At 40.5% G+C, this 8,515-nt stretch overlaps 1 pseudogene; it reads left to right on the top strand.

Annotated features, from left to right (window-relative positions):
• Window positions 1-6,862: 6,862 nt before the first annotated feature.
• Window positions 6,863-7,409, top strand: LOC116528910 (annotated as a pseudogene).
• The last annotated feature ends 1,106 nt before the right edge of the window (window positions 7,410-8,515 follow it).

Here is an 8,515-nt window from a genome sequence, read left to right on the forward strand (position 1 = left end):
TTCTTAACCCTCTTGGAATAACTTTTACTATAACTCATGAAGGCGTTACGGCAGAAATCACTGCAGTAACATGTCATATTTTAACTACTGATGTATTTTTAGCAAGAGCATTTGAGTGAGCTATTAGCATCTTCTTGTTAAACCAGATGAAAAACTGACTCCCTGGGCACTCCACAGTTAAAATCTTCTCCTGAGTTATCTTGCAGATTTCCTCTTAAAGGGAAACAGAGATAAAACCTGTTTTACTCTTGCAACCAACAAACCACAAAATACCTTGTTTGTGTTTCTACCCAACTAAACCATAAAAAAATGGCATTTTATACTTTAATAATGCCAAATTGGACAATCAGCTCTCAATAGTTTACATAGTTTCTTTAGCTCCTCTCTTAAGTCTAATTACTATTTTCATTAATGGGAATAAAAGTATTAAGCTAAAAATGTAAGGGGAAACCTACAAGAGAAATAATTATCCCAACAAATTTTAAAATTAACAAATTTGAAGAAATTAAAATTAAACTTTAACTTGTTTTAAATTTAAATGAATTAAATTTGAATTTAAACTTAAACAAATTAAAAATTATGACAACAAATGTTGGTTGTTTTTTTGGATTTATGAGACCATGAAGATATGCTTCTATCTTATATTCTGGAAGTTTTATGGCTTTATTACAATTTTTCTTTTAATACAATGGAACTAATTTGGCTATGTTGTAAGATAAATGTCAATATCATTTTTCTTATACAGGCATTCAATGTTCTTATCACCATTTGTTGGGAACCTAGTTATCTCCTTGCTTCCACAGTGTCACTTCTGAAAATGTACATATATGTTTTCTCATTGAGCTGCTTACGCCTGTCCTGTCCTTCACCACCCTGCCTTTGTTACATCAGTTTCATAATAATTCTTGATATTTGTTAGACCAAGTCTTCCTGCTTGATTCTTCCATTTCATGAATGGCTTAGCTATTCTTGGCCCTTTTACATAAAACATATAAATGTCCAGTTTTATATAAACTTTGAATTTAGCATTTTAAGTTCTACCAAAAACCTATTGGAATTCTTATTGGATTACATTGAATCGATCTGGGAGATCTGATATCTTTAAAACATGAGCCTAGCCAACTTATATAGATAGGAGATATCTGTCCATTTATATAAGCCATTTTGAATGGTGACCAATGAAGCTTTATGATTTCTCTTATTAAAAAATTATCCCAACAAATTTTAATATTTTGTTGGATTTATTCCTACATTATATGGGAATATATAATAGTATATGAAATAGACTTGTGATATTACAGTAAATGGTCTCTGTTTTAAAAAATCAGTAATATTTATTAAAATTTTACAAATAATTTAATAAAATGCAATACTTAATTTTTAGGCTTAGCCTTAATTTTAAACAATAAATGCCTACCTACCATAATGCTCTAGGTGGGTCTTGAAAGTGCAATCCTATCAAATGCAAAGTCATGTTACTATGAGGTTAACCAATGACTGAGGGAGCCAATGCATCCAGCAGCTCTAGAGGTCAAAACCGAATGCCTAGGGTGCTATACATAGGCTTGCATTAGCATTGGGGCTCATTGTATCATCAAAACACTGCATATGTTTTTGCAGACCAAATAAACAGGCACCAGTTTGCAGTGATACCAACAAAATAAGCCGTAATTTTGAATTCTAATTTTCACATGGAGTTAAAGAAATCTAAGTTTCAAAAACAATGAGATTCTATTTTTTTTACCTGACAATGATAAATGGTGACAGGAGTACAGAAAACAACTTGACCGGTGCCAGTTTTGTACCTTGGTGCAAACATTTTAGTGAGCAACTTAGTAATTTCTATCAAAATGTAATATGTTCATACCCACTGTCCTGGCAATTCCACTGTTAGAAATGTACACCACAGATATACTCTTAAATGAACACAAAGAGTATAAAACTAGGATGCTCAATGTAGCTGAAGTGTTCAGTCTTCCTAAATGGACATCAGTCAGGAGATGCACAGCATTGCATATCCATATGAAGCACGCTTATACACATGAGACTAAGATAGACCATATTTACAGATAGTAAGTAAATAAAATAAAAAGCAATGAACATAGTATTCTCCTGTGGAGCTTAGTTTTTTTAAAAAAAGATGAGATAGACAATGGGTGAGTGCTCCAGAGAAACAGAACCAACAACATGCAATAGGATACAGATATATACATAGAAAGAAATTGAGAAGAGGGGGAACGAGAGAGAGATTTTAAAGAATGGGCTCATACAATTATGGAGGCTGGCAAGTTCAAAATCTGCAGGGTAGACCAGTAGGTTTGAAATGCTGGCAGCTGTTCATGTTGCAGTCCTGAATCCAAAGGCAGTCCGGAAGCTGAATTCCTTCTTCTTCTGGGGACCTCTGTCTTTTCTCGGAAGACCTTCAACTGATTAGACAAGGCCCACCCACACCATGGAAAGTCATCTGCTTTGCTCAAAGTCTATTGATTTAAATATTAATCACATCTATAAAATACCCTCATAACAGCATGTAGACTGATATTTGACCAATCAACTGTGTGGCATAGGCTAGCCAAATTGATACATAAAATTAATCATCACAGATAGGTAGATAACTAGATAGATAGGTAGGCAAAAGAGATACAGAGCGAGACAGAGAGAGATACATAGATAAAAGCTAGCTATATATATATGTATATAGATAGAATACAGATAGTGTATTAGCTTATTCTCACGGTGCTATAAAGAAACACCTGAGACTGGGTAATTATGAAGAAAAGAGTTCTATCTGGCTTACAGTTCTGCAGGCTGCTCAGGAAGCATGGTAGCATCTGCTCGGCTTTATCATGGTGGACGTTGAAGAGGAAACAGGCAAGGCTTATATGACTGGAGAAGGAAGAAGAGAGACAGAGTGGGCAGGAGCCACGCACTTTTCAGATCTCGTGAAAACTCTATCATGAGAACAGCAGCAAAGGAGAAAATCTGCCCCCGTGATCCAATCACCTCCCACCAGGCCCCACTTCTATCACTCAGGATTCAAATTTGACATGGGATTTGGGATAGCCTAGGAGATATGGCATGGCCTGTTGCTCCTGGGCTACAAACTTGTACGGCATGCGAATGTACGGAACACTGTAGTCAACTGCAGCATCATGAAAAGTACTTGTGATTCTAAAGTAAACATATCTAAACAGAGATGATGCAGTAAAAACACAGTATGAAAGACAAAAAGAGAAGGTATATCTGTATGGTGCTCAGCTTACTCAGCCCCCACCCCCGAACCCTCCCCACCCAACCTACTACTGAGACCCATAGCACTGATTTCTAGTCCTGAGCCCCTCCTTCCATTTCCCATGTATCTTTTTTATTCTGGCCTCTGTGATCTCACACTAATGCAAATAACCTTTTTCTGGTTTCCCTATTGTTAATTCATCCTATCCAGTGATGATAGGTAAGGCTTTCTCAAAGGTACCTTGTAGTACGTCCCTTCTTTCATTAGACCCTTCTGTGCTTCCCAAAGATACACCAAATTAAGTATAAATTGCTCACTCTTGCATGTCAGAGCCTCCACCATATGGCACCAACTCCCTTTCCAGTCTCAGCTCACACATCTCCTCTACAAGTACCAACAGGGTGGCTCATTGCTCATCAAAAGTGGGCTACGCATATGGCCCGATGCCTTTTTCTCATGCTGTCACCTCACTTGGTGAGTTCTCCACAATGTTCCCCTTAAAAAGCTCACTCTTCTTTCAAAGCCTGTCTGATATTCCACAATATTCACAAATTTTTTTCCGGTTGACCCAACAGGATGTATTCGCTTTCCCATCCGAATCTCTACAGATGTTCATAGTACCTCTTCTGTCAGGTTACACGTCATCCCCTGGTATAGCCCGTGTGGTGTTAATCGCATCTGCTTTGCCAGATTGTCATCTTAATGATGGCAGAGCTTTAGTCATATTCTTCTGCATACCCTCTATGATATTCAGCATAGCCATGTGCATTTTAGACGCTCTTAATTATTTGTCTAAATGAGTAGTAACAGTGAATTGACTTGCTTACTATCTTAGCAATGTTCCTCACCATTCTTCTCTTAAATAATTGGTTTCTCAACTGGGCTTTTGACTCATGTCTCTCCAGCCCATTCTCTACCTGGTGCAAATGTCTCTTTCCAAAACACGTCTGATCACGCTGACCCTGACTGAGAATTTGGAACGGCTCCCATTGCCTGTAGGATGGGCGCAAACTCCTCGGTATGGCACACAAAGCCCTCTGTATTCTGGCTACTGTGGTTTGTCTCCACAGTCCTCCCTCCAACCCTGTTCTTGCGACATGCTGTTTCCAGTTCCAGCTGTCACACTGCTCCTTTCCCCACATCTCCTGCACCTTTGCTTCTACTGCTGCTTCTGCCAGGAACGCCTCTGCCCAGGCCTCGCCACCTGCAACAGCTGTTTACCTCTCCGCACTGTACCAGGAGGGCCCCTGGCCTCCCACACCATGAGCCTCCTCTGCAGATGCTGCTGTCACAGCTCCTGTAATGTTTTGCTGTGTTGACTTTTCATGTCCGAATCCAGCTGCTCACAATGAACACAGAGAGCAAAATGGACTGTTTTAGAGTCCTTTGCATTTCTGATGCTTAGACAGTGCCTGACAATGCAGGAAGCTAATGAAAACTATCTTGCCCAATGGCTGATGAATGGATGAATCCAAACGAAAAAGCCAGTCTATTCTAGTCATCCATTAGACGAGTAAGATGTTTGTTTCATAGATTACGTATGCCAGTGTTTAAAATGCCACCATCAAAACCTGTTTATTTTGTGAGACCTGAATATCTGACAAGAGAGAGACCAATTGAATGTGTTGATTTTCCAGTTTATTACCATTTTCAGTTTTATATTTAAAAACTTTTAAAACCATGTTATATTTTTCCCTGTCCTGGTCAACAGGATATTCTGAAAATGTTACTGCCCTTCTATATTGGAGTTATCATGATGGGAATACATGCGTATGTGAGTTTTAATTAATTTATGCCTGCAGGTACCATAAAGGAATCACCCGCTACTGTGAAGCACCACAGTTCGTCTTTCTCTCTGCGTCCAGCAAGTTTTCTTTTCTTTTTTATTTCTTCCCTTCCCCTCCTTTCTCTTCTCTTCCCTTCCCTTCCCTCCCCGTATCCTCCCTCCCTTCCTCCCTCCTTTCTTCTCTCTTTCCTCCCTCCCTTCTTTCTTTCTTTCTTTCTTTCTTTCTTTCTTTCTTTCTTTCTTTCTTTCTTTCTTTCTTTCTTTCTCTCTTTCTCTCTTTCTTCTTTCTTTCTTTCTCTCTTTCTTTCTTTCTCTTTTTCTTTCTTTCTTTTCTCTCTCTCTCCCTCCCTCCTTCTCTCTCTCTCTCTCTCTCTCTCTCTCACAAGGTTTTGCTCTGTTGCCCAAGCTGCAGTGCAGTAGAGGAATCTCAGCTCCCTGCAACCTCCATCTCTCTAGCCCAAGTTATCCTCCCACCTCAGCCTCTTGAGTAGCTTGGACTGCAGGCATGTGCTATTTGCATTTTTTGTAGAGACGGGGTTTTGCCATGTTGCCCAGATTGGTCTCAGACTCCTGGGCTAAGCTAGGTGCCCTCCTTGGCTTTTCGAAGCGGTGGGATTAGAGGCGTGAGCCACCATGCCCGGTGGCAAGCAGGTCTCTATTTCATTCCTGTTAGGATATCTACTTGAGGCTTCTCTCCACGTGGCCCTTTCACTATTTCTCCATACTTTACCTCTGTCCTGCATTAATCTCATGGCTCAAGAGAGCTCTTGGGGAAACCAGAAAATCAAAGGTGTTAAATCACATACTCTCTCAGCCCATTTGCACTGCTGTAACAAAATGCTATAAATTGGGTAGCTTATAAATAACCAAATTGTATTATTCTCAGTTCTGGAGGCTGTGATCAAGACCAAGACACCTGCAGAGAACCGCCTACCTAACTCATAAGCATCCATCTTCTCATTGTGTCTCCACGTGGTGGAAGGAGTGAGGTGTCTCTCTGGGGTCTCTTTACGTGGGCACTAATCTCATTCATAAGGGATCTGCCCTCATAACCTAAGCACCTTTCAGAGGCTCCACCTTCAAATACCATTACATTAGACAACTTGGCTTTAGTATGTGAGCTTGTGGAGAACAAAAAGTTCAGTCAATATCACATACCTAGTCAGACATTTCTTTCTCAGTAGGTACTGTCCTGAGATGAGTGTATTTCTATCTTCTGAAAAAATATGTGTGAGTGGAACAGGAATTGATTCCTTTGTGTTGCAATGGCTGGTACACGTATTCCTGGTTTAAGCTTCGATCCTAATTGTTAATGCTGCCAGTGGCCTGACCGTTCAGGGTTCACATGCCGTTGGAGAGAGGGGATTCCACATGATCAATGGAAATCGTTTTACATTTACATTTACATTTTGTGGCCTAACCCTAAAGAGTTGGAATGGAAAATGGGTAGAAGGGCAAACCTCCAATTTGACATGCCCAGTCGAAAAGAGGTTATCACTGAAATAAAAGCAAAGATGTCATAAAAAACAAAACCAAACAAAGCTTTCAAAATAGCACCAACAGGAATTAATAGATTAGAGGTGACCAAGAATCTACAAAGGCAAATTGTGGAGTTATGAGTAATGGAATACAAAAGGAAGTCTATACCTGTTGTAACAGTAGAGGGCGAAGTAAAAAGTAAACCTCATCATCTTTAGAAGGATAGAGAAAAATAAATAATTAGAGTTAAGGCGTAGTTGATATATATGACATGCTTAACAAAATAATTTGCTTTCCAACAAAAAGAGATATATGTTCAGGATCTTACATCCCCGAATGTCTGTGCCTAATCTCAGCTGGTTCACCTGAGGCCCCCTGAGCACCAACCCCAGTCCCCTGTGTGGCCCCTTATCCGCTCCGACAGGATGAAAGAAAAAATCATGAAGCGGGAAAAACTCGCCAAACTGCAGGCACAAGTGCGGGTTGGTGGGAAGGGAACTGCTCGCAGAAAGAAGAAGGTGGTTCATAGAACAGCCACAGCAGATGATAAAAACTTCAGTTCTCCTTAAAGAAGTTTGGGGTAAACAGCATCTCTGGTACTGAAGAGGTGAATGTGTTTACAAACCAAGGAACAGTGATCCGCTTTCACAACCCTAAAGTTCAGGCGTCTCTGTCAGTAAACACTTTCACTGTCACAGGCCGTGCTGAGACAAAGCAGCAGACAGAAGTGCTACCCAGCATCTGAAACCAGCTGGGGCAGGCGGGCTGACTAGTTTCAGGAGCCGGGCTGAGACTCCGCCCAAACACTCTGTGGATGAAAAAGCACCACTTGCTACTGGAGAGGAGGATGAGGGTGAAGTTCCAGATCTCGTGGAGAATTTTGATGAGGCCTCTAAGAATGAGGCTAATTGAACTGAGTCAACTTCTGAAGATAAAACCTGAAGGAGTTATTGGGAGCTGCTATTTTATATTATGACTGCTTTTTAAGAAATTTTTGTTTATAGTTCTGATAAAATCTAGATTGCTAGTATTTTTAAGCCCAAGCCCCTCGGACACTGCAGCTCTTTTCAGCTTTTTCTTATACACTATTCATTCTTTGCAGCTAATTAAGCTGAAGAAGCCTGGGAATCAGGTTTGAAACAAAGGTTAATGAAGTTCTTTGCCTAGTGTACAGTTTTGTTTTTTATTTCATTGACACTGATCTGTACGCAGTAAACAAAATTGCTTATAGAAAGCTAATCATGGCATGGAATATGGCCGATAACCTTTGGAATTTGATTAAAGATTTAAACTCACAGTGTAGTGTAAAAAAAACAAATAAATAAATGTACATTCAGAGGAAGGAATCTGTTCAAAAGAAGCATGCAGCAGTCAAGACTGAAAGGAGTCACGGCAGACCCTAGTCTCTGAATGGTGAGAATTAATATTGACCAGGCATGTACTCTATGGCGGGCCCCAGGGGAAGTGCTTTAGATGCATAACAGTATTTCATCTTTACTAGAACTTTTGAGGTAGCCACAAATATTTTACATATCTAAGGGTGAGGAACCAGAGTGATTCATTTCTGTATTGCCACAAGCATTGCAGGTTTTTAGTTAAACAATCTCAGTGGAAAATAGCAATGACTCTGCTCAGGAGTGTGGAAGGAGAAGCTGTTCTGGTTCAGGCCTCATGCACCAGGGCTCAATCTGCTGAAGGAAATAAAACCAAATGTAGGTAGGCCAGTCACCAGTGTTTAGGGGACAGGCCAGGTGGCAGCTGTCCCAGGATGGCCTTAGCTAGGATCTGGAGCAACTCAGGTGGGGTCCACATATCTCATCCTTCAACAGCCTAGCTCAGACATGTCCTTCTGTGGCAACGGCATTGAGAAAGATTGAAAGTAAGAACGTGCAGGTGCCTTTTCAAGCCTCCACTAGCATCCCTTTGTTCCCTGCGAGTCATGGGACCAGGCCCAGAGTCGGAGTGGGTGGACATGACAAGGGTACTTTCCTGAGGGTGTAGCAGAGGGTGGGACGGAG

Source organism: Sapajus apella, unplaced genomic scaffold (assembly GCF_009761245.1).
Source record: "Sapajus apella isolate SASKATOON/1434 unplaced genomic scaffold, GSC_monkey_1.0 scaffold60, whole genome shotgun sequence".
Lineage (NCBI taxonomy): Eukaryota > Metazoa > Chordata > Mammalia > Primates > Cebidae > Sapajus > Sapajus apella.